This window comes from Bombina bombina, chromosome 3 (assembly GCF_027579735.1).
Source record: "Bombina bombina isolate aBomBom1 chromosome 3, aBomBom1.pri, whole genome shotgun sequence".
Classification (NCBI taxonomy): Eukaryota; Metazoa; Chordata; class Amphibia; order Anura; family Bombinatoridae; genus Bombina; species Bombina bombina.
The window spans coordinates 481,063,386-481,072,077 of NC_069501.1; positions in this window are offsets into that span (position 1 = coordinate 481,063,386).

Consider the following 8,692-nt stretch of genomic DNA (forward strand, 5'->3'; position numbering starts at 1 on the left):
GCACAATTGTTAATGAATGTATTTCCATTTCTAAAGTGTTTTTGTCCTTTTTACATGAACAAGGACATATAATCTTAATAATAAACAATCTTATTGTAATGTTGACAGCACATGTATTTCATTTTCTATTCTATCTTATTGTAAAAGTGTAACCAAATCAATCTCTGTGTGTAATGCGCATATTTTAGATGAGGAATATGTTTTTCTAAATATTGTTAAAAAATACTTTTCATCCCATATATGGCTATAGGTAGTCTGACCATATTTCAAATTGAATAAATGACACGTTTGATCAATACATGTGTCATTATTGTTATTCCAAAACAATCTAAACATATCTTAAAACATCAATGGCATATGTATTTCTCATGTGTATCTTTTAAATGTTAAAGATATACACCATAGCTATAGTTAAAGGGACAGTCAAGTCCGAAAAGATGATTCATGATTTCGTGACATTCCTATATAGCAATCTAGACACATACTAGTTACAAAAATATAAATACGTTTCTTAGTGATATGCCAAGCTGTCAACTGAGTCCTTGTATTGGCTGCGGTTTTTCTGCGATCGCGGATGCGCCATGTTGCTTAAGTAGTCACCTGCCAGGCTGTCCAATGATTCCTTGTATTGACTGGCGTTTTTACGCGATCAAGGATGCACCTTTTATTGGATGGCGTTTTTACGCGATCAAGGATGCGCCTTTTTTTTTGTTTGCGTTCTTACGTGATCAAGAATGTGCCTTTTATTGGATTGCGTTCTTACGTGATCAAGGAAGCGCCATGTTAATTAAGACGTCACATGCAAAGGTAAAAAAACATCTGATTGTATTACATAGTCCCGCAATATTTGTTTGTGCACGTTAAACACGTTTGTGAATGAAGCCAAGTTTAAAAACATTGCGAATATGGATTGTTTGCATCATGTTACATTGTTGACCCATAGCTGATAAAGACCACCACATTCTCTTTTGATGGATGTCTGGTTGAATAAACGAACGAAAGCAAAATGTTTTCATGCATATGATATTTCGAGGCAAGTGCAAATCTCTATAGTCCATGTTGTTTAATATGTTTGTCAACAATATGTTCCTTTTTCTTAATAATGACTGTTGTGTTTAATGTTAAAGATATCTAATTCATAAATATGCGCTATTGTGTTAGAATAAAGTAATCAATATGAATTTATCTTTATCATATGCTAAATATATGATGCCGACTTCTTCTAAATGTCATTTCGTCATATATTTTATTAAAGGTTCATTAGACACTCACATTATAAATCAAAATATTTTATTTGGTCTCTAGTTAGATAGTCCATTGTTTACCAAATACACGTTTCATTTTGCTTCTGTTCAAATAAAATGTAAGTAATTTTCAGACTCCTCGCCAAGCCTCTAAGTTTCATGTGAGTACCATCTCCAGCTTTCTCCTGTTTGTGTAAAGGGTCTTTTCATATGTTAATGATGGGGTATTGTCTTGTTTTACGGTTGTAATGGGGGTTCATCTATATTTTCAATCGAGATAACCCGATTTTCTTTCAAAGTGTTTAAAGCTTTGTAATATTGATATCAGTATATGTTAATCTTGTTGTTTCTAGTAGTGTCTATTACATACAGTTCTGTTAAAAAGATAGTATACTGTCCCTTTAATGCAAATGTTTATTTTTGTATCATGTATGAGTTCCACATTGGTTAATCTCCAAATATATTATTGTTAGCATATTTTCACCCCCCACTCCTAAAAGGACTTTAAACCATATTCATTGTTAAAACAAATGTCTTTCTAAAAATAAATTAACACAATAATGTCTCTTTAAGAAAATAGACTTTATTTAACACGTCAATATAAATCTGTTTTCAATATTTATTGTTTGAACAAGTACATGTAGATATACCAACAATCTGCAAATATATGTTAGCATATGTATTTTTGTTAAAGGGACAGTTTAGAAAACAAATCATGTTTTGCATTATTATAAAAGTAAATTTTGTAATATCAATGATATCAAAGGTTTCTCACCAATTAATCATTTGTCTGTGTTTATTTTAATTTGCTAGCTAAACCTATGAGGTTCGTGTGCTCATTTCTTAGAGCTTGAAGAGTGCATGTAATCATTATGCAATTTGACCACTAGAGGGCATTTGGATAGCATTTGTATATGTAAAACCTTGTGCTCATACAGCATATTATTTACCATGTATTGATAATTGATATCTAAAATGTTGTTATGTCAGAACAACAAATAAGTGGTCATTTTTCATAGTCATAGATACAAGGGTAAGCACATAAGTCACACGTATTTCTCCATGTTTTGTTGTTTCCAACTTGATAATGCGTAATACAGTGTTTTCTTTGTAATCAATAATTTTCTGACTGTCCCTTTAAGCAGTGTTATTGTCATTCAAACAGTAATATGCCATCATGGATAATTGTAATGGTAATTTTGTTTGCGATTCGGGAAACAGTTTGGACATCACATCACAGAAACCTATCAATATCATGAACAAGGATAGGTATGTGATGATGTGGTTTTCACACACCTATAACCCACACTCTGCAAACAATCTGCCTCCATGGACCCGGTCCCATAGAAGTAGATTATATACAGAGTGTGGTCCACAAGTGTATGAAAACCACATCATCACATACCTATCCATTACACATTAAATAAAAAAAAACATTAAACATGAAAACAAATACTTACTTCCTCTTCCTTCCTCTCTTCCCACGGGGCTGAGGCTCTGGGAGGGGCAACTGCCGACTCCGACGAGTTCTCCTTGGAGATGTTGTGGGAAGAGTGGAAGGAAGAGTACTGGGACGACCAAGGTGAGGAGGAGGAGATGGCTCGGCAGGAGGAGATGGCCCGGCAGGAGGAGATGGCCCGGCAGGAGAAGATGGTCTGGCAGGAGAAGATGGCCCGGCAGGAGAAGATGGCCCGGCAGGAGAAGATGGCCCAGCAGGAGAAGATGGCCCGGCAGGAGAAGATGGCCCAGCAGCAGGAAGCCCAGCAGCAGGAGGCCCAGCATATTTCCAAATCAAGCTTTAAATTACTTAGCTTACGATACAATTACAAATGCAGAATCATTAATCCACTTTGAAATCTAACAATCAATACGATTTCCGCATTTTCTAAACCGTGTTTGTGATATGTCTGTTCAATCTGAATGTTTTAGCGTTTGTTTGCAGTCTGTTTAAATGCACACCTAACCTATAGCCTAGATACTAATGTAACCGCAAAGTAATTGTGAATGCGTGTAAACAGCGTAATAGCATTAATCTGATCCTTAAAGGGACATGAAACCCAATGTTTTATCTTTCATGATTTAGAAGCATACATTTATAATCAACTTTCTAATGTACTTTTCTTATCTAATTAGCTTCATTCTCTGGATATTCTTTGCTGAAAAGCATATCTAAATATGCTTAGAAGATGCTGATTATTAGCTGAATATAGCTGCCTCCTGTGATTGGTTCACCGTGTGCATGGCTATTTCTTCATTAAAGTATATCTAAAGAATGAATCAAATTAGGTAATATAAGTACATTTGAATGTTTTGTCAAATTGTATTCTCTACCTCAATCATGAAAGTAAAGGTTTGCGTATAGTGTCCCTTGAAATACATTCGTATGTGAATTTATTCTTAAATGAGCTTACCGTCAGATGAGAGTGGCAGGTTCCCGGTATCAATTCCTCCGATACGACTACATCCACCTCGGAGATGCTGGGACGCAACATTTCCTCCCATCGGCAGTACTCGATTTCCAGTGCAGGGCCGCCACCGGTTCCTGCGGCATGTCGGGCCTCCAGGCTTAACTTTTTCTTGAGATCCATCTTGCAGTCCCGGTATCGATGTTTTATAGAGTCCATATCTCTATTCCGTCCACCCACTGCATTGACTACATTCCTTATCTCATGCCAGAGCTTCCTCTTCTCAGTCGGGGTGGTCTTCTGGTGCTGCAGCCTCCTATACCTGGCCATATAGGCCTCTACGAGGGCCTCCTTCTCCTCCATCGAAAACCTCGCCTCCCTAGTCGCCTTGGCCTTCCCCTGTGACGATGCCCTCTGTTTCCCGGACTGTGAAGCCCTACTCTGTCCGCCACTGGGCCCAGCCACTTGTTCATCTTGAACAAAGTGGCTGGGTCCACCCACCGCTTCCACCCCCGCTTCCTGCCCCCTTCCTGCCCTGTTCCTCTCCCCCTCCCTCTCCTCCCCCCTCTACCTCTCCCCTGCCTGCCCTCCATCTGTTCCCTAAACTAAACCCCAAATAATCAAACAAAAAGTGAGTGTGATGAAATGAAAGGGGGTCAAAATAAAGAACTAAAAAGACAAAATAAGTGCTGAAAGTGTGAGAGGGATCTAAAAAAACAAAGAGGGTAAGGAGTATTTAAATAAACCAAAAGAAGAAGAAGACTAAAAGGAGGATATGTAAACTAAATGTAACTAGGGGATGGGTATGGGATGGGGAATGGGATAAGAGTAAATGGGATGAAAGGGAATGGGACTACAGGGAATGGGGTATGGAGTGTAGTATGAGGGGGTATGGGGTATGGAGTGTATGTAGTGTTATTGATAAGTGTATGTATGTATTGAATGTGTTTGCGTGTAAATGTGTTAAGTGTACAGAAAAATCACTCGCTCGCTAACTCACACTACTACTAATTCTCAATAACTCACACTCCCACTAACTCTCAATAAATCCCACTAACTCAATAACTCACACTACCACTAACTCACGCTCCCACTAACTGACTCTCTCACACTACCACTAACTCTCACTAACAACTCCCACTACCACTAACTCACTCACGCTCCCACTAACTGACTCTCTCCCACTACCACTAACTCCCACTCCCACTAACTCACTCATGATAACACTAATAACTGACTCTCTCACACTAACACTAACTCACTGACAATAATGCACAAACTCTCTAATCTTAAACCTCCAATCTCCAAAGACCCACCAGCAACACAGTCAAAGAAGCCATGCTTGTGTGGTGCTTATATACCCTGTGTAAATGTTTAATGATGTACCAATTTCCGTTGTAAATTGTGTTCATGTGTGCTTTATTAGCAATTAATATTAGTGCAATGTGTATTAGTTGTGTGAATTTGCGCATGCTCATTTGGAGTTATTATTTGTGGAATGTGTAGAATGCGATGATGTCATAGTGGTCGTTTTCTATAACATTGTCCAATAGTATTATGTTTAAATGTGAATTTGCGATGGTGTGGTATTAGTGAAGTGTTGTATATGTATGTTTGTCCTAATATATAGTGATATTGAATGTGATTATTTTGCTAGTGTATGTATATATTTTTATTTCCTTGTTGTTATTTTGCGTATTTCCGCATCTTAAAGTATATGTGTATTCCCTGTATTAAATTTTATTAAAAATCCCCCCGCTTGTGAATGTGTAATGCTTCTGTGCTTTGTTGAGTGATTGTTGTTGCGACATTTGCAGCATGTTATTGTTGTGCATGATGTGTTATGCGTCATATGACCGAGCTGTGCGTATTTCTCGCGAGATCGAGTGTTAGGTGAAAAAAGCGTGTTTGTTTGTTTTTCCATTGATCTCTATGGGAGACTGTCTAACGCGGGCAGGATTCCGCGTGTGAAATAAACGCATTAGGAGTATCGTTAGAAGGTTTTGTTAGAACTCTAAATACCGGAGTCAAACAATGCCGTGCGTTAGACATAAACCACGCGTAGCGTTAGCAGTCCATCTACCGCCAAACTCCAAATCTAGCCGTTAGGATTTATATTTATTTTACAGGTAACTTTGTATTTATTTTAGCTAGTTTGAATAGTTATTAAATAGTTATAAACTATTTAATAACTACCTAGCTGAAAGAAATACAAAATTGTAAAATAAATCCTAACCTAAGTTACAATTAAACCTAACACTACACTATCATTACATTAATTAAATAAATTAACTACAAATAACTACAATTAAATACAATTACATAAACTAAGTAAAGTACATAAAAAAAAGCTAAGTTACAAAAAATAAAAAAAATAAGTTCCAAACATTTAAAAAATATTACAACAATTTTAAGCTACTTACACCTAATCTAAGCCCCCTAATAAAATAACAAATAAAAAAATGCTCTACCCTATTCTAAATTAAAAAAAGTTCAAAGCTTTTTTACCTTACCAGCCCTTAAAAGGGCCTTTCGTGGGGCATGCCCCAAAAAATTCAGCTCTTTCGCCTGTAAAAGAAAAATACAACCCCCCCAACATTAAAACCCACCACCCACATACACCTAATCTAACCCAAACCCCCATAAAAAAAAAACTAACACTACCCCCCTGAAGATCATCCTACCTTGAGTTGTCTTCACTCAGCCGAGCAGCGATGGAACCGAAGAGGAGATCCGGAGCGGCAGAAGTTATCCTCCAAGGGGCGCTGAAGAAATCTTCCATCCGATGAAGTGATCCTCCAAGCGGCGCTGAAGAAGTCTTCCATCCGATGAAGTGATCCTCCAATCGGCGCTGAAGAAGTCTTCCATCCGATGAAGTGATCCTCCAAGCGGCGCTGAAGAAGTCTTCGATCTGGGCGATGTCATCTTCCAAGCGGGGTCTTCAATCTTCTTCTTCATGATCCATCTTCATTCCGCCGACGCGGAACATCCTTCTTTCCCGACGGACTACCGAAGAATGAAGGCTCCTTTAAGGGACATCATCCAAGATGGCGTCCCTTCAATTCCGATTGGCTGATAGGATTCTATCAGCCAATCGGAATTAAGGTAGGAAAAATCTGATTGCCTGATTGAATCAGCCAATCAGATTGAAGTTCAATCTGATTGGCTGATCCAATCAGCCAATCAGACGGCTAGATTTAGAGTTCTGCGGCCAAAGGGGTGCGTTAGCTACGCAAGCTTTCCCCCCCCCCACCTTTTAAATACAGCTGGTATTTAGAGTTTACAGAATGGCTGCGTTTTCAGTGCGTTAGGCTCCAAAAAGGGAGCGTAGAGCATAATTTAACGCCACTGCAACTCTCGATACCAGCGGTGCTTACGGACGGGGCCAGCTTCAAAAACGTGCTCGTGCATGATTCCCCCATAGAAAACAATGGGGCAGTTTGAGCTGAAAAAAAATCTAACACCTGCAAAAAAGCAGCGTTCAGCTCTTAACGCAGCCCCATTGTTTTCTATGGGGAAACACTTCCTACGTCTGCACCTAACACTCTAACATGTACCCCGAGTCTAAACACCCCTAACCTTACACTTATTAACCCCTAATCTGCTGTCCCCGCTATCGCTGACCACTGCATATTATTATTAACCCCTAATCTGCTGCTCCGTATACCGCCGCAACATACATTATAGTTATGTACCCCTAATCTGCTGCCCCTAACACCGCCGACCCCTATATTTATTAACCCCTAATATGCCCCCCACAACGTCGCCGCCAGCTACCTACCATAATTAACCCCTAATCTGCCGATCGGAGATCACCGCTACTATAATAAATGTATTAACCCCTAAAGCTAAGTCTAACCCTAACACTAACACCCCCCTAAGTTAAATATCATTTTTATCTAACAAAATAAATTAACTCTTATTAAATAAAATATTCCTATTTAAAGCTAAATACTTACCTGTAAAATAATCCCTAATATAGCTACAATATAAATTATAATTATATTATAGCTATTTTAGGATTAATATTTATTTTACAGGCAACTTTGTATTTATTTTAACCAGGTACAATAGCTATTAAATAGTTAATAACTATTTAATAGCTACCTAGTTAAAATAATTACAAAATTACCTGTAAAATAAATCCTAACCTAAGTTACAATTAAACTTAACACTACACTATCAATAAATAAATTAAATAAACTACCTACAATTACCTCCAATTAAACCTAACACTACACTATCAATAAATAAATTTAATAAACTACCTACAATTACCTACAATTAAACCTAACACTACACTATCAATAAATTAATTAAATAAAATACCTACAAATAACTACAATTAAATAAACTAACTAAAGTACAAAAAATAAAATAATATTTACAAACATTAGAAACATATTACAACAATTTTAAACTAATTACACCTACTCTAAGCCCCCTAATAAAATAACAAAGACTCCCAAAATAAAAAAATGCCCTACCCTATTCTAAATTAAAAAAGTTCAAAGCCCTTTTACCTTACCAGCCCTGAAAAGGGCCATTTGCGGGGCATGCCCCAAAGAATTCAGCTCTTTTGCCTGTAAAAAAAAACATACAATACCCCCCCCAACATTACAACCCACCACCCCACCACCCACATACCCCTAATCTAACCCAAACCCCCCTTAAATAAACCTAACACTAAGCCCCTGAAGATCTTCCTACCTTATCTTCACCATGCCAGGTTCACCGATCCGTCCTCGGAAGTCTTGATCCAAGCCTCGGAAGTGTTGATCCAAGCCCAAGCGGGGGCTGAAGAGTGACGTCCATCCTCCGGCTGAAGTCTTGATCCAAGCGGGCAGAAGAGGACATCCGGACCGGCAAACATCTTCTTCCAAGGCGCATCTTCTATGTTCTTCAATCCGATGACGACCGGCTGATCTTCAAGACCTCCAGCGCGGATCCATCCATCTTCACCGACGACTTCCCGACGAATGACGGTTCCTTTAAGGGACGTCATCCAAGATGGCGTCCCTCGAATTCCGATTGGCTGATAGG